Consider the following 24,902-nt stretch of genomic DNA (forward strand, 5'->3'; position numbering starts at 1 on the left):
GGATGATACTTAAAAGGTGAAATTAAGAGGTGAGAGAGGAAATGGAGAGAGAGAGAATGGTGTAAACTATCTCATATAGAAGAGGCAAAGGAAAAATGGTTACAATGGAGGGGAAGAACAGGAAGGCAAAAGGGAATGGGTCAACCTTATTCCCATTGAATTTGGCATGAGGAGGGAATGAAATACACACTAAATAGGGTATCTCACCCTCCAGGAGACTAGGGGGGGGAAGGGGATGAGAGGGGGGATGATGGAAGGGAGGGCAGGCTGGGGAGGAGGGAAGTTGGAATCACCCACTTTTGAAAAGGGACAGGATCAAAGTAGAGAATAGAACAAGTGGGAGGTGGGATAGGAGGGAGGGAAATAAAGTCAGTCTTTTACAATATATCTACTATGTTATTGCTTTGCATTAACTACACATGTACAACCTATACTGAACTGCTTGTCTTCCCAGTAAGGGTGGGTGACAAGGGAGGAAAGGAATGAATCTGGAATTGAAAGTTTTAAAATCAAATGCTGAAAAATATATATATATATACTATTATTAATATTATTTTACATGTAACTGGGAAATAAGACATACAGGCACTGGGGCATAGAGAACCACCTACTGGAAAGTTGGAGGGGGTATGGGAGAAGATATGGGAGAGGGTAGACTGGAAGAGGGGATATCCAGTGGGATCACTATTTTGGGGTAGTGGGTAAGGGAAAAATGGGGGGAAAATTTTAACGCAAAATTTTGTGGAAATGAATGATGTAAACTAGAAGTTCATAAAGCATTTGATTAAAAAAAAGAAATTTCATGGGGACACATGCAAAGTCTTACATTTGGGTTAAAAGGTAGAAAAGACAGGAGAATGAGGCCCAGGCCTATTTCACTCACAGCTCTCTTCCACATGGACCAGCCTGGTCCCTTCCTTCAGCCTTTAAGAAACCTCCCCACCCTAGTCCCCTTCCACTCCCTTTCTCAATCCCCACACTTGCTTCCTACCATCTGTGATCAGACCTTACTAATCCCTCATCCCCTTCCAACCCTCCATTTCTCACCCCATCCTTATCTCCCCTGACCCCTTTAGTACCCCTTCATTCATCTGCACCCTCAGCCATCTCCTAAGGCCCTTCATCTCTCAGTCTCACCTCCTTCTGGCCTCAAACCAGTTAAAGTTCCTACCCAACGTATACTCCACTTGAGTCCCTGACTGTACCCAAAGTCTTTCTGCCCGATTAGCCCCTAATCCTACCCATCTCAGCCTCTTTTTCTACCCCCTCAGGGGCTTGTAAATAGCAGAGCCAAGATTCGAACCCCAGGTCTCTGAATATAACTTCAGTATTCTTGGAGAACAGCTGTCTGCCAGCAGCAAGTGGGACAGGATGCAGTGACGTACCTTTACGTGATGGTCCCTAAGCTCCAGGGATGGATATTTCATAGGATTATGGGTTCTAGAGTTGGAGGAGCACTTGGACATCATTTGATCTCAATCTATGTCAACTCCCTCATTTTACAGATGAGGAAACTGAGCCTGAGATCTAGGGCAGATAATAATAAGCATTAGAGGCAGGATTAGAACCCAGCTTTCTGACTTCCAAGCTGGTGCCCTTTCTCTTGTACCATATCCACTTACCCTACAAATGAGACGATTTCATTCTTGAGAGTTGAAGATCCCACAGGTGCTAAGTTCCAGAGTTTGGAATTTGAACCCAGACTGCTTTTCATTACACCAAGTTGTCCCTGAGTAGGGGAGATAATACCTACTGGGAAAAGAGTATAATTTGAATCTTTAGTGAAACAGCTCAAAGGAAGTGCAGGATGTGCAAATTTAGAGAATCCACCCCAAATGTTCACTTGTACTATTTGTTCCCGACCTGTAGTAGAGCATTCCAAGCTGATCAGCCATAGTTGGACACACTGAAACTTGACTTTGGCACAGTGGTGTCATTTTGGTACTCTTCCAGAACACAGGACAACAACCACTAATGCCACAGGAAAGGGACCAAGCAAATGCGTAGGGTAGGTAAGGAGGAAAGATTCCCTCCCGCCTCTTCTTCAAGATAGGTAGGGAGGAAAGATTCCCTCCCACCTCTTCTTAAAGGTTTCAGGGTAGGCTTCCTGAAGGAGTCAGCACTTAGTGTGGTCTCTGGAACAGCACCATATGCCCACTGCCATGGCCACATGACCAACGATACTTTCCTGTGCTGGGATCTCTGACAGTCAAAAGGAGAGCATGAACCAGAATTCTAAGCACTACAGAGAAGAAGAGGCTGGAGACTGGGTAGAAGGAGGTGATCTCTGATTCACTGGCCATTTGTCTCTCTGTGAACCTGGTTCTCCTCGGCTCTTAGAAACCCTGACTTTTGGCAAAGAGGTGACGTTGGCAAACTGACCAGGACAGACAGCATCTCAACCTCTCATCTGTGGAAGTAGACCTGTCCTAAGGAAGACTGGGGGCTCCTGTTTCCATCTATTTATGGTTGTCTTGTAAGCAAAGAGAAGCATTAAGAAGCCTTTGGTTGCAAATAAAATTCAACCCAGGGGAAGGGAAAGATTGGATTTATTGAAAATTGGTTCTGGGGATCCTGAAAATCCTGTGACTCCTTCTAGAGACATTTGTCTATGAGCCTTTTTCACTGGAGGTGTCTGTGGCCACTGTCTGCTGTGGTCTGCTCTCTTCATGGTCCCTGTCATCATTTCTGTCTCCTACATCAAGAGAAGCAAGGTGTCCAGGAACTCTGCCCTAGTCAGACTGCACCTACGATGTTGGAAGCTAGGTGGTGCCATGGCTAGGGAAAGGGACTAGGAGTGAAGATAGACCTGAAACCTACTAGCTGTGTGATGCTGGGCAAGTCACAGCCTCTGTTTTCCTCAATTTCATCTGTGAAGTGCAGATAGTAAAAAAACAGTCCCTGCCCACAAGAGTTGTGATGATCACATGAGTTCGCATATGGAAAGACCTTTGCCATATTTAAAGTGTTATCCTTTAATGAGAACTTTTCCTAACCACTTGCCTATCTCCTCCTGATAAGCCCAAGTAATCCCAAGGGTGTGTCCAGAGGGTTTGTAATGTGTTCTTTGGGCCAGAGCCAACTAGAGAAAGGCCCCAACCTGACCAAGGAGGAGGAGCTGCCCTGCAAAAGAAGTGGACATAATCCTTTTGGAGGATTGTGGTGAATGTCAATGCCATCCTGGTGTGGGTCATGGGCAACTTCTATCCCCCATATGATTGAATCTAGCCCAGGAAGCAGAAGAGGTTCTACCTCCAGAATCTCTGACCTGCCTCTTCTCTCTCCTTTCCTTTCTGGGCAGAGGAAGGGCAGTGACTGGGAGTAGATGAGAGAGGTGCCCTGGTTGGCATGGTGCAGTGACTGGAGGTCTTGCTTTGCAGTTGGGGCAGACCTGACCTACCTCTGAAAAACACCTAGTTGCATGACACTGGTCAAGTTACTTTGCCTATAAGGCAATTTCTAAGAAAATATGTTATAGATAAGGTATTGATCTGTACTGGTGAAGAGAACTTCCATGAAAGGACTTCTGTATTCTATTGAAATCATGTCTGTATCCAAAAAAGAAAAGCTAGACCTTGTGAGATAATTGTGTGATACAGAGTGGAGGGATACTTGGACTTGGAGTCAGGAAGACCTGTATTTGTATCCAGGCTCAGAGACTTGCCATCTGTGTGATCCTGGGTAATTCATTTGATCTTGTAGAGCCTTGGTTTCTCCCTTTATAAAAAGTACTTATATAGTTGTGGGGATCAAATGCCATATTTATAGTGCTTTGCAAACCTTAAAGCAGTATATAAAGGCTAACCTTAATGTGTAAACTAGGAATCCCCAATTAGGGGAACTGGGTCCAAAGATAAAGCATTGTTACTTGATAGCTCTCCAGACCAAAGGCCAGTACTGTGAGCCTTTCTCTGCCACACCTTTTGTAGAATAATTAGAGCAGAAAGGGGGATATTTCATCCATTTCCTGCCTGAGAATGAATCCTTTGTGACAACATCCCCAAGTGTCATCCCCTTTGAGCATAGAGGTTGCCAAAGCCCAAAGATTAGGCGACACATAAGAAGAAGATATCTAAACATAATGAGGCAAATTTGACCTCATAGATATTGCTGAGAGTTGGCAAGATGAAACCTGCCATCTTGGTGGGACCTTCAAATGTTGAAAAGGAAGACAGAGAGTTGAGAGCATTAATCATTTAAATGGAATTTATTTGTGGAGCATAATTAATCCAGGGATTGCCAGGGATCGTATACCCAAATCAGGCAGCCCCAAACATATACATCTCGGGGTTTATATAGACAAAAGCCACAACATAAATATCACCAAGGGGAGCAAGCAGGGAAAATACAGAAGTGAAAGAATAGCGTTGCTTAATGATTATTGTCTAGGAATCAGTTTATTGTCCAACTGGAAAGTTCCCAAATCTATTTCGAGAACTGGACAGAAGCGGGGGAAGGGGGGACCTGCTATGGGCTTCAGGCAACAGGCTTGGGCAGGTTTTTACTTGGAAGGTTTGCTGCCTGGGCTTTGTTGGCAGGTTTCCTAGGCAGCTCTCCTATGATGGGGAGAGGTGGGGGATGTTCACAAAATGGGGAGTTACTATGAGAGACAGAGAGAGACAGACAGACAGACAGACAGAGGCAGAGAATGTGCTTCGGTAACAATGCATATTCAGAAGGCATACTCAACTGAGGACATTCAGGAATGAAAAGAAGGAAAAATGATGGAGAGTATTTGGGTGAAGGTCAAGGGAGAGAAAAAGCAGAAGCTACAGACTTATTTGTTGAAAAAGAGGAATTAGATGAAGAGTTTGGGGAATGGATCACAAGCCTGGCACAGACACATGATAACAGCAATGATGGAGGACTTCAATTATCTGACATCTACTGGAGCTGGACATCTGATGAAAGCAGAACAACCATTACTTACCTCCATGATTTGCCCTAGTGGTGATTTCATCCTCAAAAAGATGGAGGAGACAACAAGGGGAAATTCCATTTGGGAAGAACTGGTGTGTTGGGTATAAATAAAGGGAACTTTAGGAGGAAACGACTGATCCATTCTAGAATTTGTGATCGAGGACAGGAGATCTAGCCAGAGATTGATGATCACTTTAGATCTGGGAAAAGCAGATTTCATTTTCAGAGGAAAGAGGTAAGATCTGGTGGAGACTTCCTTTCTTCCATGTCCTCAACTAAGAGAAGATAATAATCACCCCTACCTTGCGTGGTTGTTGTGATGATCAAATGTGATGATTGCAAAGCACTTAGAACAGTGCCTGGCACATAGTAGGCACTTAATAAATGTTTATCGACTATTGACTATGGGGTCAAATACTTCAGAAAAAGTTAGCCCAAGAAGGAGGGAAGATGTTCAAGAATGAAATTCTGAAGACACAAAGGACATTAATTTCCTGGGGAAAGAAAAATGAGGTTTGTCTGAAGAGACTGATGAAGTTGCACCAGGAATTCACCAACAAACTTAAATTTTATTTTGCTTTTTTTTTGGAGGGGGGAGAACAGGGCAATTGGGTTGAATGACTTGCCCAAGGTCACCTGGCTAGTTTTTTGTGTCACATGACTGAGGCTGGATTTGAACTCAGGTCCTCCTGACTTCAGGTCCAGTGCTCTATTCACTGTGCCACCTAGCCACTCCACAAACAGATTTTTAAACCAGATTATACAGAAGATGAAAACAAGGTCAAGTAACAGAGAATGTATGTAAGAGTATGATATGGACCTCTAAAAAGAATGTCAGAAATTCTAATGCTCAGAATGAGCTGAAGCTGGTCAGAGAGGCTAAGGACAACAAAAAGGCTATTTAAGCTAAATTGTTACAAAAGAAAGTTCAGAGAAAGGATAGGATCATTGCTTTGGGTGGATGGGATGATGGGAACTGACACCACAGAAGGCAGGGCTGAAGGAGAGCAACATTCATGCTGGCTAGGACAGACCAAAAGTAACCAACAGGAAGATAATATTGGAACTATCCCCTGATGAATTCAGGTCCCTTGGCCCAGATGAACTTCAGCCTCAGGTTCTGAAAGAATTAGAAGATGGGATTGTTGAACCACTGTCAGTAATGATAATATTATTGATAACAATAACTAGAATTTATACAGTCCTTTAAAATACGCAAAACATTTTTAGAAATATCAAATTTGATCCTTCAAACTCTGTGAGGGTTTAACAAATGCATAAACTGAAACTCACAACCCTGTGAAATGGGTGTCATTTCTATCCCCATTTACAAATGAGAGAACTGAGACATATGAAAGTAAAGTTAATCTCCCAGGGTCACACGGCTAGGAAGTATCTGAGGCAGGATTTGAATCCAAGTCTAGCATTCTATCCACTACTCCACCTAACTGTCTCAATGAAACCAGAAATGTCATGAAAAATGGGAGAGATGGCCTGAGATTGGAAGACAATTGTCCCAATTTCCAAAGAAAGAAAGAATCAAATCTGTAAATCACAGTGAACCTGACTAAGTTTCCAGGAAAATTTTTGGAAAGATCATTAAAAGGATTGTTGATGAATATTTAGAAAAAGAAGTAGCGTGAGGCAGGCCAGGAGGCCGACCCCTCGGCAGGAAGAGAGAGGAAAGCTGGGCCATGAAGGAGAATAGGCGCAGACCAAGATGAGGCCTGATCAAGGAGGAGAACAAGTTGTCCCATCAACCACAAGGGCCACTACGAGGCCTATCAATGAAGGGCTGGGACTGGAAAGAACAAGGTAAGAATCAAATGCAGGGCCCATGGCAGGGACAGCAAATACTCCTGGGACTACCAATCCATAGCCAGGAAATGTAAAAAGCCCCTATCTGGACCTCCAGGCACCAGGATAGCAGAGTGAACCCAAGCTTCTCCAACCCCCACCCCTGACCCTGAAAACATAGTAATTATTGCCCCAGGGCAAAACCCTAAACAATAAAGGCTTAGAAACCCTAGAGGGAGGCCATGACTACGGCCCTGCCTCAAAATGGGTAGAAAGCTGACTGAAAAGACAAAGACTCTAGAGTCCTACTCTCTTCAAAGGGAGAAACCAAATTCAGAGGGAGACAGTGTTGACTCCACACCCACAGCAGAAGCATCAATAGGGACCTGGTCTCAACCACAGAAAGCTTTCCTAGATGAGCTCAAAAGGAATTTTGAAAACCAAATGAGAGATATAGAAGACAAAATGAATAATTCTTTTAAAATCGAAATTGCAAAATAAGAAAAACATTACAATAAAGAAAACAGCTCCTTAAAAAGAAAAATGTGTGATATGGAAAAGGAGCTCCAAAAATTAACTGAGGAAAATAATTCGCTAAAAACTAGAATCAACCAAATTGAAGCAAATAACTCTATGAGGAGCCAAGAATTAGTCAAAAAAAAATCAAGAATGAAAAATTTAAAAAGAGGTAAAATATCTAAATGGAAAAATAACTGACTGACCTGGAAAACAGATCCAGGAGAGATAATCTGAGAATCATAGGCCTACCAAAAAATCATGATGAAAAAAATGAACCTAGACAACATCCTCCAAGAGCTCATCAAGAAAAACTGCCCTGAGATACTAGAATCTGAGAGTAAAATAGAAATTGAGAGAATCTACCAGACATGTCCAAATTGAAAAGTCCAAGAAATGTTGTGGCCAAACTCCAGAACTACCAGGTAAAGGAGAAAATACTACAAGCAGCCAGAAAGAAACAATTCAAATATCAAGCAACCACAATGAGGATCCCACAGGATTTGGCAGCCTCTACACTGAAAGATCAGAGGCAGTGGAATACAATTTTCCGGAAGGCAAAAGAGCTCGGGTTACAAGCAAGGATCACCTACCCAAGTGAAACTGAACATATTTTTCCAGGTAAGGAGATGGTCATTCAACAACATAACAGATTTCCAGAACTTGCTGATGAAAAAGCCAGAGCTCAATGGAAAATTCAACCTCCAATTATGAGATGCAAGAGGGACAAAGAAAGGTAAACAAGGAAAACACACACACACACACCCTATTATTTAATAAAAGCAAACTGTTTATAGACAAGCAGAGGGTATGAGTATAAATTACACAAAATGACGATTAAAAAAGCCTTATTAAGGGCTACAAAGGGACTGAAATAGAAGAAGAGGAGTGAATGAAGTGGAAAAGGGTAAATTATGCCACACAAAGAGGCATAAAAACAGTATAGCAGAGGAAAAGAAGGGAGGGAGATGAGTATTATATGAGCTTTTCCCTCATTGGTTCTGGTGCAAGGACAGAATAACAACCAGTTAAGCAAAGGACTCTATGGAGAAGAGACACAAAATGTATCATAACAGAGGGAAAGAGGGGAGGGAGAGTAGCTTTGCATGAGATTTGTTCCTGTCATTCTTGGTGCAAAGAAGAAATAACATACTATATTAAGTATAAAAATATCCTACAGGGCTCGGTGAGCAGCACAGAGGAAGGCCCAGAAGAGGCCTGATCAACTTGGGGGGCAAGTCATCCAACCAACCACAAGGGCCACTACCAGGCCTATCACCAAAGGGCTGGGACTGGAAAGAGAAAAGTAAGAAGCAAATGCAGGGGCCCCTGTCCGGGACAGCAAATACTCCTGGAGCTACCATTTCATAGCCCAGAAATTTAAAAAAAAAAAAAACCCCCTTTAGGACCCCCAAAGACCAGGATGGACGGAGTAACCCCCCCAGCCCCAACCCCCCCCCCTCCCCGCCCTGAAAACATAGCAACTATTGCCCCAGGGCAAAACCCTCTACAATAAAGGCTTGGGATCCCTAGAGGAAGGGTGTGGCTAGGGACCTGCCTCAAAATGGGTAGAAAGCAGACTACAAAGACTCTGGAGTCCTACTATCCCCAGAGGGAGGAACCAAACTCAGAGGGAGACAATGTGGACTCCACACCCACAGCTGAAACATCAACAGGGAATGGGTCCCAAGCACAGAAATCTCTCCTAGATGAGATCAAAAGGAAGTTTAAAAACCAAATGAGAGAGATAGAAGACAAAATGAATAATTCTCTCAAAACCAAAATTGCAGAATTAGAAAAACATTATAATGAAGAAAACATCTCTCTAAAAAGAAAAGTGTATGATATGGAAAAGGAGCTCCAAAAATTAATCAAGGAAAATGATTTGCTAAAAACTAGAATCAACCAAATTGAAACAAATAACTCTATGAGGAACCAAGAATTAGTCAAACAAAACAACAAGAATGAAAAATTAGAAAAAGAGGTAAAATGCCTCAATGGAAAAATAACTGACCTGGAAAACAGATCCAGGAGAGATAATCTGAGAATCATAGGCCTACCAGAAAATCATGATGAAAAAATGAGCCTGGACAACATTCTCCAAGAGATGATTAAGAAAAACTGCCCTGAGATACTAGAACCTGAGGCTAAAGTAGAAATTGAGAGAATCCACCAGACACCTCCTGAAATAGATTTCAAACTGAAAAGTCCTTGAAATGTTGTGACCAAACTCCAGAACTACCAGGTAAAAGAGAAAATACTTCAAGCGGCAGAAAGAAACAATTCAAATATCGAGGGTCCACAGTGAGGATCGCACAGAATTTGGCAGCTTCTACACTGAAAGATCAGAGGCAGTGGAATACAATTTTCTGAAAGGCAAAAGAGTTTGGGTTACAACCAAGGATCACTTACCCAGCGAGACTGAGCATATTCTTCCAGGCAAGGAGATGGTCATTCAACAACATAACAGATTTCCAGACCTTGCTGATGAAAAAGCCAGAGCTCAATGGAAAATTCAACCTCCAATTATGAAATGCAAGAGGGACAAAGAAAGGTAAACAAGGAAAACACACACACACACACCCTGTTATTTAATAAGAGCAAACTGTTTATAGACAAGCAGAGGGTATGAGTATAAATTACACAAAATGATGATTAAAAAAGCCTTATTAAGGGCTACAAAGGGACTGAAATAGAAGAAGAGGAGTGAATGAAGTGGAAAAGGGTAAATTATGCCACACAAAGAGGCATAAAAACAATATAGCAGAGGAAAAGAAGGTAGGGAGATGAGTATTATATGAGCTTTTCCCTCATTGGTTCTGGTGCAAGGAGGGAATATAGGACTCTATGGAGAAGAGACGCAAAATGTATCATAATAGAGGGAAAGAGGGGAGGGGAGAGTAGCTTTGCATGAGATTTGTTCCTGTCATTCTTGGCGCAAAGAAGAAATAACATACTACATTAAGTATAAAAATATCCTACAGGCAGTAAGGAGAGGGAAAGGGCTATGAAAGGGGGGGGGGGGGTTTAGGGGGGGGGGGAGAGAGGAGGGGGAGGGGGAGGAAAGGGGGGGGGGGGTGGAAGAGAGGGAAAAGTAAGGGGGAAGGGAATGAAAAGGGAGGGGGGCTGATAAGAAGGGAATACTGAGGGAAGCGGTGGTCAAAAGGAATACTATTAAGAAGGAAAAGGGAGAAGGGGAAAAAATAGATAAGAATAAACAGGAGAGGGAATAGGATGGAGGGAAAGAAACAGACAGTAATCATAACTATGAACGTGAATGGAATGAACTCTCCCATAAAACGGAGGCAGATAGCAGAATGGATCAAAAATCATAATACTACAATATACTATTTACAAGAAACACATCTGCAACAGAGAGATACACACAGGGTAAAGGTAAAAGGCTGGAGTAAAATATATCATGCCTCAGCTAAAGTAAAAAAAAAAAGCAGGGGTAGCAATCCTTATCTCAGATAAAGCAAAAGCAAAAATTGATCTAATTAAAAGAGATAAGGAAGGAAACTATATCCTGCTAAAAGGCACCATCAAGAATGAAGTAATACCACTACTTAACATATATTCACCAAGTGGTATAGCATCCAAATTCCTAGTGGAGAAGGCAAGAGAATTAGAGAAAGAAATGGATGCAAAACTATACTAGTGGGGGACCTTAATCTCCCCCTCTCTGAACTTGACAAATCCAACCTCAAAATAAACAAGAAAGAAGTTAAGGAGGTGAATAGAATTTTAGAGAGGGTAGGTATGATAGATCTCTGGAGAAAACTGAACGGGGATAAAAAGGAAAATACCTTCTTCTCAGCAGTACAAGGCTCATACACAAAAATCGACCATGTAATAGGACATAAAATCCTCACAATTCAGTGCGGAAAGGCAGAAATATTAAATGTATCATTCTCAGATCATGATGCAATAAAAATCATATGCAATAATTGGCCATGGAAAGACAGACTAAAAACTAATTGGAAACCAAACAATTTAATCCTAAAGAATGAGTGGGTCAAACAAGAAATCATAGAAACAATCAATAACTTCATTCAAGACAATGACAATAATGAGACAACATACCAAAATTTGTGGGATACAGCAAAGGCAGTTCTTAGGGGAAGTTTTATATCCCTGAGTGCATACATGAAAAAATTAGAGAAAAGGGAGGTCAATGAATTGGGCATGCAATGGAAAAAGCTAGAAAAAGAACAAATTGAAAATCCCCAATTAAATACTAAATTAGAAATAATAAAAACCAAAGGAGAGATTAATAAAATTGAAATTAAGAAAATTACTGAATTAATAAACAAAACTAAGAGCTGGTTTTATGGGGGGGAAAACAATAAAATTGATAGACCCTTACTCAAATGATAAAAAAGAAAGAAGAAAACCAAATTATGAGTATCAAAAATGAAAAGGGTGACTCTACCACCAATGAACAGATAATGAAAAGAATAATTAGGAATCATTTTGCCCAATTGTATGGTCATAAATTTGACAATCTTAGTGAAATGGATGAATATTTACAAAAATACAAGTTGTCCAGATTAACTGAAGAGGAAACAAATTACTTAAATAACCCCATCTCAGAAAAAGAAATTGAATAAGTCATCAGTGAACTCCCTAGGAAAAAAATCTCCAGGGCCAGATGGATTTACTAGTGAATTCTATCAAACATTTAAAGAACAATTTATTCCAATACTCTGCAAACTATTTGGGAAAATTAGTGAAGAAGGAGTCTTACCAAATTATTTTTATAACAAAAATATAGTACTGATACCTAAATCAGGAAGAGATAAAACAGAGAAAGAAAATTATAGACCAATCTCCCTCATGAATATAGATGCAAAATTTTTAAATAAAATATTAGCCAAAACACTATAGCAACTTATCACAAGAACAATACGCTTTGATCAGGTAGGATTTATTCCAGGAATGCAAGGATAGCTTAATATTAGGAAATATTGGTGTAATTGGTATTATTGGTATAATTGATCATATTAACAATAAAACTAGCCAAAACCACATGATTATCTCAATAGATCCAGAAAAGGCTTTTGACAAAATACAACATCCATTCCTATTAAAAACACTAGAAAGTATAGGAATAAATAGAGCCTTCCTTAAAATAACAGGTAGCATCTATTTAAAGCCATCAGCAAGTATTACATGTAATGGGGTTAAGCTAGAAGCATTTCCAATAACATCAGGGGTGAAACAAGGAGGTCCACTATCACCCCTCTTATTCAATCTGGTACTAGAAATGTTAGCAGTAGCAATTAGAGAAGAAAAAGAAATCAAAGGAATCAAATTAGGCAATGAAGAGACCAAGCTATCGCTCTTTGAAGATGATATGATGATATACTTAGAGAATCCTAGAGAATCAAGTAAAAAACTACTTGAGACAATAAATAAATTTGGCAAAGTTGCAGGATTTAATAATAATAATAAACCCACATATTTAATAATAATTTATTAAATTTATTTATTAAATATTTAATTAAATTTAATAAATTTAATTAAATTTATAAAATAAAAATAATATATAAAAATAAATTTATAAAATTAAATATTTATTAATATTTAATAAATTATAAATATTTATTTAATTATTATTTTATTAAATAATAATTTATTAAATTTAATAATAATAAACCCACATAAAATCTCAGCATTCCTGTATACTTCTAATGAAATTCAACAGCAAGAGATAGAAAGATAAATCCCATTTAAAGTTACTGTAGACATTATGAAATATTTGGGGATCTACCTGCCAAAAGAAACCCAGGACCTACATGAACACAACTACAAAACACTTCTCACACAAATAAAGTCAGATCTAACTAACTGGAAAGACATCAATCGCTCATGGCTGGGTCAAGCTAATATAATAAAAATGACAATTTTACCTAAATTAAATTATATATTTAGTGCCATACCAATCAATTTACCAAAAAACTACTTTATAGAGCTAGAAAAAATAGCAACAAAATTCATTTGGAAGAACAAAAGGTCCAGAATATCAAGGAAATCAATGAAAAGAAATGCTAGGGATGGTGGACTAGATATTCCAGACTTTAATCTGTACTATAAAGCAGCAGTCCTCAAAACTACTTGGTACTGGCTAAGGAATAGAGTAGTGGATCAGTGGAATAGATTGGGTACACTAGACTCAGCAGTCAATGACTATAGTAATCTACTGTTTGATAAACCCAAAGACACCAGCTTTTGGGATAAGAGCTCATATTTTACAAAATCTGCTGGGAAAACTGGAATATAGTATGGCAGAAAATGGGCATAGACCATTATCTAATACCATATACCAAAATCAAGTCTAAATGGGTGCATGATCTAGGTATAAAGTCTGATACTATAAGCAATCTGGGAAAGCGAGGAATAGTTTACCTGTCAGATTTGTGGAAAGGGGAAGACTTTATGACCAAACAAGAATTAGAGAGCATTATAAAATGCAAAATGGATAATTTTGATTACATTAAATTGAAAAGCTTCTGTACAAAGCCAATGTAACCAGAATTAGGAGGGAAGTGGAAAATTGGGAAAGAATTTTTACAAACTATGTCTCTGATAAAGGACTCATTTCTAAAATATACAGAGAATTGAGTCAAATCTATAAGAATACAAATCATTCCCTAATTGATAAATGGTCAAATGATATGAACAGGCAGTTTTCAGAGGAAGAAATTGAAGATATCTATAAGTATATGAAAAAATTCTCTAAATCACTATTGATTAGAGAAATGCAAATCAAAACAACTCTGAAGTACCGCATCTCACCAGTCAGATTGGCTAAGATGACAAAACAGGAAAATGACAAATGCTGGAGCGGATGTGGAAAAATTGAAACACTGTTGCATTGCTAGTGGAATTGTGAACTGATCCAACCATTCTGGAGAGTAATCTGGAATTATGTCCAAAGGACTATAAATAATTTCATACCCTTTGACCCAGCAATATGACTTTTAGGGTTGTATCTGAAAGAGATCATAGACGTGGGAGGAAGACCCATATGTACAAAAATGTTTATAGCAGCTCTTTTTGTGGTGGCAAAGAATTAGAAATTAAGGGGGTACCCATCAATTGGGGAATAGATGAACAAGTTATGGTATATGCATGTAAGGGAATACTATTGTGCTATAAGAAACGAGGAGCAGATGAACTTCATATTTACCTGGAGAGGCTTATACGAACTGATGCTGAGTGAGAAGAGTAGAGACAGGAGAAATGTGTACACAATTAGAGACACAACGTATGTGTGGCAACCAACTTTGATAAACTGGACTCTTCTCAGCAATTCATGGTTATAAGTCAACCCAAAAAAGTCTCGTGATGGAGAGAGATGTCTACATCCAGAGAAAGAACTGAACTTGAATCCAGATTGAAGCAAACTACCAGCTCTTTTTCTTTTTCTTTTTGGTTTTGTTTCCTCTTTCCCATTGTTCATTCCATCTGATACAATCCTTCTTTATAACCTGACTAATGCCTAATGTGAAAGTATTGGCAGATCCTATACTTGATTGTATGCCGCTATGGGGGGTGGGGGAGAGAAAATTTGTGGAAATGAATCCTGTAAACTAAAAGTAAACAAATAAATTAATAAAGACCAAAAAATTTTTTAAAAAAAGAAAAGGCAGTAGTGACTACAACTTTCTAATCTCTCTGCTGACCTCCAGTCTCCCATCTTCAGCTTTGTCTATGACATTTCAAACTGGATGTCCAGTAAATGTGTAAAACTCAGCATTTCTCAAACCAAATTCTTTCTTTTTTCCCCAAGCCCTCCTCTCTTCCTCTCTACCTATTATTGTCAAGGGCACACTTCTATTCAGTTAGCTCTACTTGTGTCCTATAACTGATTCCAGAATCAAATATAAAATCCTGTGTTTGTCTTTTAAAACCTTTCATAACCTTCCTAACCAGTCAGTCTTCTTACACCATAGTCCCCACAACATACTCTATGATCCAATGACTCTAGCCTCCTTTCTGTTCCTAAGACTCCATCTCTCAACTCCATGCATTTTCACCATCTGTCCACTATTCCTGGAATACTCTCCCCCTTGTCTCCCTCTTTTGCCTTCCCTGGCTTCCTTTTGGTCTCAGCTAAAATCTTACCTTTTGCAAGCTTGCCAGTGCTTGATCCCAGTGCTCTGTTAATTATCTCCAATTGTTTCTGCATATAGGTCATTTTTCTAGAGTTGTTTGAATGTCACCTCCCTGATCAGACTGTGAGTTCCTTGACTATAGGGGTTATTTTTCTCTTTTATTCTGTCCCTAGTTCAGAAATGTATACTGGTCAACTCAAATACTATTTTTATTTTTATTTTTTTGCTTTTTGAAGGGGAGGGCAATCGGGGTTAAGTAACTTGCCCAAGGTCACAGAGCTTGTGTTAAGTATCTATGGCCAAATTTGAACTCAAGTCCTCCTGACTCCAGGACCAGTACTATATAGCCGTGCCTCCAAATGCTATTTTTGATGAAACAGTTGATTAATTTTTTTCTCCTTAGCCCCATATAATTTTATGTCACTTACAGACATCAAGTAATTAATATAACATTTTGTTTCAGCTTAAGAAAGTTATACTTCATTCTTAAGAGAGATGCTAATAGTTCAAGGGTAAACAGAGCTACACAGGCTTAAATCTGTCTCCTTGAAAATACATACCTAGTTTTATTTATATAAATTGTTTTGGGCATTATTATGTTGGCAACATATTTTAAACAAAACAGATTCCCATGTGGATATAAGAAACTTGGGTCTCTGGGGTGGCTAGGTGGCACAGTGAATAGACCACTGGCCATGCAGTTAGGGTGATGTGCGTTCTCCCAGTCACTCCAGCTCACAACCTTGGTGTTGTACTCAACTCCTTATGCCCACTCACCCAATGTAGCCAACCAGTGGCCAAATCTTAACCCTTGTTTTTCTGTGTGTCTTGAACCCCCACTCCCCCTGTCCCAAATAACGAAGTCAGCTATGCCACACCACACCCTCAACTCTGGTCCATATCACCTCTTTCCCAAACTCTTGAATAACCTCCTAATTGGTCTCTCCCCACTCCACATCATCCTCCCCTGAGCTGAAAAAGTGACTTTCTAAAGCACAGGTCTGACTATGTCACTTCCCTATTCAATAAACTCCAATGGCCCCTATTGACTCTAAGGCCAATTATGATTTAATTTTCATCTCATTCTCTTAATTTTATCTTTTGTGTACATTTTATAAATGTAATAGAACAGTAGGGTAGCAAATGGAAGCTTACTATTTGGCTGACCTTGGGCAAGTCACTTAATCCTATTTGCCTCAGTTTCCTCATTTGTCAAGTGAACCAGAGGAGAAAATGACAAACCAGTCCAATATCTTTGCCAAGAAAACCCCTGTTGGGGTCTCAAAGGGTTGGGTATAACTGAAAATGACAAATGACAACAAAGCACGTCTTTAATGTATGAATACGCATCCAGGTACATGAATGAGTACATACATTTTTTTTACACAAACATAAAAACTTGGAGAACACTGCCCTAGGCACTCCTTTAAGCCTATAAATTAAAGGGAATGTGCTGACCTGCCTTGGTAAAGGGACTGCCCCCTTCTGGGAATGCCCTATACTCCCAGGTTTGGGCTCTATCCTTATTACTTTCATTATTTATTTATTTATGTTTTCATTCATTCATCCATTCATTTATTTATTTATTTGTTTGTTTGTTCATTTATTTATTTATTTGTTTGTTCATTTATTTATTTATTCATTCATTTATTTATTTATTTATTCATTTATTCATTCATTTATTCATTCATTTTTTTATTTATTTGTATTCTTCCTATTCTTTCTAATGGCTGTCAGAATGGAAACAGCCCTGGAAATAATATTCCATAAAAAATTGTCCAGGTAGAGGGGCGGAGCCAAGATGGCGGAGTAAAAGCAAGACCTTCCCGCAGCTCTGGCTTCCACCTTCCCCAATCCATGTTAAAGGGGGATTCTAAACAAACTTTGGAGATGCAGAACCCAGAAAACGACACAGAGAAGCTAACCTCCCACCGAGGACACCCTGGCAGGCTGGCAGGAATCCAGCGAGCCCAGCCCCTTGTCGAAGCTTTAGCCCCAGGGTGGGCCTGACCAGCCACTGGCCAGAGGGACTCCAGATCAGCAGCAGCTGTGGCCGTTTCCAGATTTATCAACACATAGACACAAAGGACAAAGTGAGAGGTCAGTACAGTCTGGACTTTGGGACCAGTAAGTGGGAGTGCATGGCTTTAACCCCCACGGCGAAAAGCCGAACAGCCAGCCAGTGCCACGTGGAGGCTTCAGCTCTTGGCCTGCAAAGTGTCGTTTTCTGGGTTCTGCAGCTCCAAAGTTTGTTTAGAGTCCCTATTTCCATTTTGGAACAGAGCTTAGAGACCTGTAATGTTGAACCTTCTCATTGAACACTTCAAGAAACTGAGTCTGAGTGAAGTTAAGTGATTTGCTCAAAATCACACAGTAGTGATCACATTAGTATGATTACAGAAGTGTTCCACTTTCAGGATGGAGAATTCTGAAATTCCTCTGTTCAAGAACAGCACCTCCTATAGCATCTCTCACTTTGTCCCTCACTCCTAAATCTACTTCTCATCCTCTCCATTATATCCAGGCCCTTTGACTGTTCTGACTTCCCTTTGCTCCCTGTCAATTCTTTTTTTTAAAAAAATTAATATTTTGCTTCCCCCCAATTACGTATAAAAACAATTTTTAACATTGATAAATTTTTTTTCAATCTAGACTCTCACCTTCCTTCTCTTCTCTCTTCACTCCCCTCATTGAGAAGGCAAGCAATTTGATATAGGTTATACATGTGCAGGCATATAAAACATGGTTCATGCTATTCTTGTTGTAAAAGAAAATGCAAACAAAAAAAAGAAAAATAAAGTAAAGAAAATATAAGCCTTGATCTGCATTCTGACTCCATCAGTTCTTTTTCTGAGGGTGGATAGCATTTTTCATCACAAGTCCTTTAGAATCATTTTGGAGCATTGTGTTACTGACAATAGCCAAGTCATTCATAGTTGGTCATCATACAATCTTGCTGCTACCGTATACAGTGTTTTCCTGACTCTGCTCATTTTTCTTTGCATCAGTCATGTAAGCCTTTCCAAGTTTTTCTGAGAGCATCCTGCTCATTGTCTCTTATAGCACAATACTATTCCATCACAATCACAAAGAACAACTTGTTTGACCACCCTCCAATTGATTGATATCCCCTCCATTTCCAATTCTTTGTCACCGCTAAAAGAGCTACTATAAATATTTATGTGCATATAAGTCCTTTGCCTTTTTGTTTGTTATCTCTTTGGGAAATAGACCAAGTTGTATTGCTTAGTCAAAGGGCAGATATACTTCCAAACTGTCCTCCAAAGTTGTTGAATCAGTATACACATTCACCAACAGAGCATGAATGTCTCAATTTTCCTACATGCCCTCCAACATTTGTTATTTTCCTTTTATGTCATATTAGTCAATCTGACATGTGTAGTGTAGCTCAGAGTTGTTTTAGTATGCATATCTCTAATCAAATGTGATTTAGAGCATTTTTTCGTGTGATTATAGATGGCTCTGATTAAATGGAATGAATGAGAAAGAAGGAACAAAACAAAAGAGAGAGAGAAAGCAAGTAGTTTGCATCAGTCTGCATTCAGACTCCATAAATCTTTCTCTGGATGTGGATAGCCTTTTCCATCTTCAGTGTTTGGAGTTGTCTTATAACCTCGCATTGCTGAGAGGAGCCCAGTCTATTAAAGTCAGTCATCACAGATACGCCGTGTCTGTAATTGTGTGCAATGTTCTCCTGGTTCTGCTCCTCTCACTCAGCATCAGTTTATGTAAGTCTTTCCAGGTTATTATGAAGTCCATCTGCTCCTCATTTCTTATAGCACAATAGTATTCCATTACATTCATATACCACAACTTGTTTAGAATTCCCCAATTGATGGGCATCCCCTTGATTTCCAATTCTTTGCCACCACAAAAAGTGCTGCTATAAATATTTTTGTACATAAGAGTCCTTTTCCCACTTGCATGATCCCTTTGGGATACAACCCTAGAAGGGGGTATTTCTGGGTCAAAGAGCATGCACATTTTTATAGCCCTTTGGGCATAATTTCAAATTGCTCAACAAAATGGTTAGATCAGTTCACAACTCCACCAACAATGCATTAGTGTTCCAATACATCTCTTAATTTTTTTAAGGTAATTATCCCATCATGTTCAACTCACACCCATGTCCTCTGTCTATGTATACTTCTTCTAATGGTCTCAGTGATGAAAAAGATTTTAGGAGTTACAAGTTTCATTTTCCCACATAGGAATATAAACAGTTTAACCTTATTGAATCCCTTATTATTTTTCTATCCTGTTTACTTTTTTATGCTTTTCTTGAGTCCTGTATTTAATTTATTATTATTATTAATTATTTAAATTTATTTTAAACTTGAATACAAAATTTAAAAAACCATTGGCATGTACAGAGAAGAACATGAGAAGATTCCATATAAAGTAACAAATTTCCATTTCAAGGAAACCAATATAATAGGTCCTATGCATTATTTTCTAAGCTGTCCATATTTTCTTTGCTTCCTTTTGGTTTTCTTTTCTCCTCTGCTGTGCACCTTTTACTTTATTTTTCCCTTTCCCCACCCTACCCCCACCAAGAAGGCTACAATTAAGCATGGATATATTTGTATGTGTATACATATACATAGATAGCCATACACACACATACACTCATATACATATATATAAGACCATACTATGCTTATTTCTGCTTGTAATGTCTTTCTCTGAAGATGGATAACATCTTTCTTCCTAAGTTTAAGTCTTTCCACATTTTTGTAAATGCAACCAGATTATCATTTTCTACACCACAACAATATTCTGGCCCTGTCACATTCTTTCTGAGAGATTGTCTATGAGAATTTTTACCTCCACTTGTCTGCATTCCCTCTATTCTTGGCTAAAGAAGTTTTCTTTTTGGAGGAAAATTTTAATTGAAAATAATCAAAATTATCCATTTTACACTTCAGCACTGCTCTTACCTTACAATATATTTTAAGGTCTGATACTATAGAATCTAGGTCCTTCACATCTTTCCTCTCTGGTTTCCTTGAAGCTCCTGACCCTCTGGTCTTCTAAATGAACCCTGTTATTATTTTTTTCTAAGATAATATTTTAGAAATTTCATTGGAATGGCAATGTAGAGTCTTGCATTTGAAAGTAAGATTTTCTATTCAGCTCTGGTCTTTCATCAGGAACACTGGAAAGAGCTCTTTCTATTTGTATCTTTATACTATCCTCATTGAGTATCCATCTTTTCCCCTGAAGGATCACACTCATTTTTACTGGGTAGGTGATTCTTTGATGTAATCCTAGACATTTTGCCTTCCAGAATATCATTTTCAAAGCCCTCCAGTCCTTTAATGTAGAAACTGCTAAGCTTGGTGTTATTATACTTGTGGCTCCATGATATTTGAATTGTTTCTTTTTGGTTGTCTGTAATATTTTTTTCTTGACCCGGAAGCTCTGGAATTTGGCTATAATAAGGCTGGAAATTTTTATTTTTAGTATCTCTTTCTTACAGGAGATAATCAGTACATTCTTTCAATTGTATTTTACACTCTGATTCTACGATATCAGGGCAGTTTTTCTTGACAATTACTTGAATGATAATGTCTAGGCTTTTTTTCTCATAATTTTCAGGTAGTCCAATAATTCTTAAATTATCTCTCCTCGATCTATTTTCCAGTTCACTTGCTTTTCCGATGAGACATTTCACATTTTATTCTATTTTTTCATCTATCATATTTTGTTTTATTGGTTCTTGTTGTTTCATAAAGTCATTAGCTTCCACTTACCCAATTCTAATTTTTAAGGCATTATATTTTTTTGGGAGCTTTTTAAACTTCCTTTTCCACTTGGAAAATTCTGCTTTTAAAGACATTCTTTTCTTCAGTGAATCTTCGTACCTCTGCCCATCTGATCAATTTTGCTTTTCAGGGCATTCTCCTCTTCACTGGATTTTTGTTTCTCTTTTATCGTTTGACCTCTTCTGCTTTTTTTTTTTTTTTAGATAATCAGGGTTAAGTAACTTGCTCAAGGTTACACGGCCAATTATTTCTGGGTGTGGTGCTGAGTATCTCAGCCCGGGATTTGATCTTCAGGTCATCCCGACACTGGAGCCGGTGCTCTTACTCGCTGTGCTACTGTAAGGGTTATGGGATTTAAAGATCTTCCATGCCCCATTGGACTTGCTGACATAGCAGGAAGGGGCGGAGCAAGAGGAAGCAGAAGCCAAGCTAGAGTTCCTGCAGTGGCTAGCAGTGGTGGCAACAGCGGCAGCAGCAGCAGAGGCAGTGGCAGCGGAGGCGAGAACCCCTTTTTGAGTCAGCCAGAATTTCTGCTAAGGACTCCTGCTGAGGACTGCCAGGGGCTGGAGCTGCTGGGAGCGTGCTTCCTGGACACTGGTTGGTTGCTGTGAGTGGGGAGAGGACAACCTTTGCCTGAGGTAGTCTGTTCTGTTTTAAAGGCTTGAGAATGTGGGTGCTTTCTACTTTATCTACCTGTGCCAATGTCATAACTACTCTGATGGCTTTCACTTTTGGGACTCAGTCTTTTGGTATTTTAATAAATTCTCTAGCTTATTCCCCCATATAGCAAGCCTGATATATTTTGTGATGGATAATTACATCAGCATATCTGTAATTTCCATAGGCATTGTGAATATTGCATTGCTGATACAGCTACCTGGATGCCCCACCTCTTCTGCTTTTAAGGTGTTATCTTCTTCAGTATTTTTGTGTCTCCTCTACCACACTATTGACTTTTTTCATTATTTTCTTGGATCTCTCTAGTTTCTCTTCCCATTTTTTCCTCTACCTCTTTTTCTTGATTTTAAAAATCCTTTTTGAGCTCTTCCAAGACCTGAGACCAATTCATATTTTTCTTTGAGGCTTTTAGTGCAGCAGTTTTGACTATGTTGTCTTCTTCCATGTTTGTGTTTTGATCTTCTCTGTCACCATAGTAATTTTCTATATGCAGGTACTTTTCCTGCTGTATTCCCAATTTTCCAGCCTATGTCTTCACTTTTAATTCCATGCTAAAATGGGGCTCTGCTTCCAGAATGGAGAAATTGTGTCCAGAACTCTTTTTTACTCCCAGAATTTCTCCTGGAGTTGTTAGGCAGCAAGCACTCTATCAATTATTTCTTGGTCCTTTCTGGAGTCACACTGGCTCTCATACAGATGACCATCTTCTGGGTGAAGGATGAGATGACTAAGGAGGACTCTAGCAAGAATCTTGCCAACAATGACTAAGAGAGAGACCCCTCTGTGATTGTTACATGACAACCTATTTCATTTGCCTCTATAGAAATGGATACTGGAGGCATCCTTGAACTCCTGAAGGATAACCTGATCTTGATACATAACCTGGAAAATTTTTATCAGCTTTTGTATAAGCAGTTGCCTTGCAAATCTCACTGGAACAAAGTCAGCACCAGGTGCTTTGCCACACAAGAGGAACCTAATGGCATTCAAAATTTCTTCTTCAATAGGAATTTCAGGAAGAGAAGGATTGTCTTCCAGCTGAGGTAGACAGTCAATGGCTTCAACATTGATTGGATATTATCTGTTGAGAACACTATGGAAGTTTTCAGTCCATTTCTCAAGAATTATGTTCTTGTCACTAATCAATGTGGCTCCATCGGCACTAAGTAGTGCTTATAGGCTTTTGACCCATAAATAGCCTCCAGGGCATCCTAAAAGTGATTTGGATTGTCATTATCAGCATAAAACTGAATTTCATCTGCTTTATTATGGAGTCAAGAATCATGCCTCTCTCTAAGCTTCTCTTGTCCTTCACTTTTGATGGTGTTAAACACTGCCTTTTTAGAGTTAGATGACCTCTTCTGCTGGTAAATCATTTGGAGTTCTCATTTTTCATTTAGCAACTTCTGAATATTCTCATCATTTTCCATGGACCAATTTTAGTTTTTGTGAGTGTTCTGGCCCAGGTGAGTAATGTGGTGTTGTACAACAAAATCTCTGAAAGGCACCCACTCCTTTTCTACTCCACTGCTGCCAACTGTGTGCTGCTTCAACTCTCCCTTCAAGTTAGCAATGATGTCTTCCACCTCAGAGCAGTGCTCTAATCTGTTGACATTAAATTTTCTGGTAGTTTCCTAGCCTTCCTTCCACTTTTTTAATGGTAACATTCAGAATGGAGAGGATGAGTGTGTGATCGGTCCAACACTCTGCACCACAAATCACCATCATCACTCTCAGATCCTGTCTGACTTTTCTCCTTATAATGATAGTCTATTAAATGCCAATGCTTGCTGTGAGGGTGCCTCCATGAACCTTTATTGCATTTAGGTCAATGGAAGACAGTGTTGGTGATGAGAAGGTCATGAGATGCACAAGTTTTCAGTAATAAGTGACCATTGCTCTTGCTGGGCCTGACCCTATTCCTTCCATGGACTTCCTGTCATATTTGGTGCATTAAAAATAAAGACAGTGTAAAACAAAGGTCCTCTCAGAGTGAAGGTTCTACCTTGCACAGCTAAGATTTGAGTCTCAAAAGAGTCCAGGGAAATGAATAGGGGGAGGTGAGGACAGGAAGAAATCCAGTTATGGGGACAGCCAATGAAAAGGTACAGAACTGGTCCAGTTTGATAAACAGCAGGGAGGCCAGTGCAGTTGGAGAGGAACAAAGTCTAAGGCTTAAAAGTGTCAGAGGAGATGGGACAGGTCATGTAGGGTTAGAAATGCCAAAAAGAAGACTTTCTATTTCATCCCAGAGGTAATAAGGACTGAGCCACCCAGGTAGAAGTCAGACGTGTTCCTAACAACCCCAGCAGCAATTAATCTTTACATAACGTAGCTTCACATTTGGTCATGTGAAATTTGTCAGAGCAAAGTGCTTCTTACGAGGGCTTTGCTCTTTTCACTATATAGATAATTTAAACCTGTGTGCAGAGAAAGGAGACCAGAGCTGGGAAGGGAGGCTGGATTGGGTGACTCCTTCTGAGTCCTAAGATTCAGTGACTCTAGGTTTTTGAATAAAGTCATATTGGGAGAGAGTGTAGGTCCAGGAATCAGAAGAACCCAAGTTCAAATCTGGTCACAGACCCTTACTAGCTGCGTGACCCTGGGCAAGTCACTTAACCCTATTGCCTTGGTTTTCTCATCTGCAAAATTAGCTGGAAAAGGCAATGGCAAACCACTCCAGGAGCTTTGCCAAGAAAACTCCAAATAGGGTCATGAAAGGTCAGACAGAACTAATTGGTCAAATAACAAATACTGAGATTTGTTCACATGACTACATGATGGTGAGAAAAATCTCTCTTTACTTCTTTTGGGGGTCACCTCTCAGTAGTCTGTGTGCCAACTCTATTGTGTCTTCAGCTCTTATATCATGTGTCCTGTTTGCTTCTTTCTACCCAGGCCCCACTGAAGACCAGTCGAAAGACAGTAGGAGGCTTCTTCCTGGCTGGCAGGGACATGGTGTGGTGGTCAGTGAGTATATTCCACTCTTTTCTCTTGTTATTTATTTGAACAGTAGCTTTCTATACCCTCTCTCAGTCTTCATACTCAGAAAGCCCAAAGCTCAGCAGAGGACCAGTTC

At 39.4% G+C, this 24,902-nt stretch overlaps 1 long non-coding RNA gene across 3 annotated transcripts in view; it reads right to left on the reverse strand.

The window, feature by feature from the left end:
* The window catches only part of LOC138171362 (uncharacterized), a 73,501-nt gene that overhangs the window by 19,459 nt on the left and 29,140 nt on the right, over positions 1-24,902 (reverse strand). For 2 of the 3 annotated variants that reach the window (XR_011170867.1, XR_011170866.1), the window contains exons 2-3: positions 1,623-1,752; positions 1,386-1,527 (exon numbers count right to left, since the gene is read on the reverse strand). This is a non-coding gene — a long non-coding RNA (uncharacterized lncRNA). The remainder of the gene's footprint in view (positions 1-1,385; positions 1,528-1,622; positions 1,753-24,902) is intronic. The other variant, XR_011170868.1, reaches the window with a different exon arrangement.

This window comes from Petaurus breviceps, unplaced genomic scaffold, assembly GCF_028583685.1.
Source record: "Petaurus breviceps papuanus isolate PSGF00001 unplaced genomic scaffold, PetGlider_PUasm1.0 428, whole genome shotgun sequence".
In the NCBI taxonomy this organism is placed as follows: domain Eukaryota; kingdom Metazoa; phylum Chordata; class Mammalia; order Diprotodontia; family Petauridae; genus Petaurus; species Petaurus breviceps.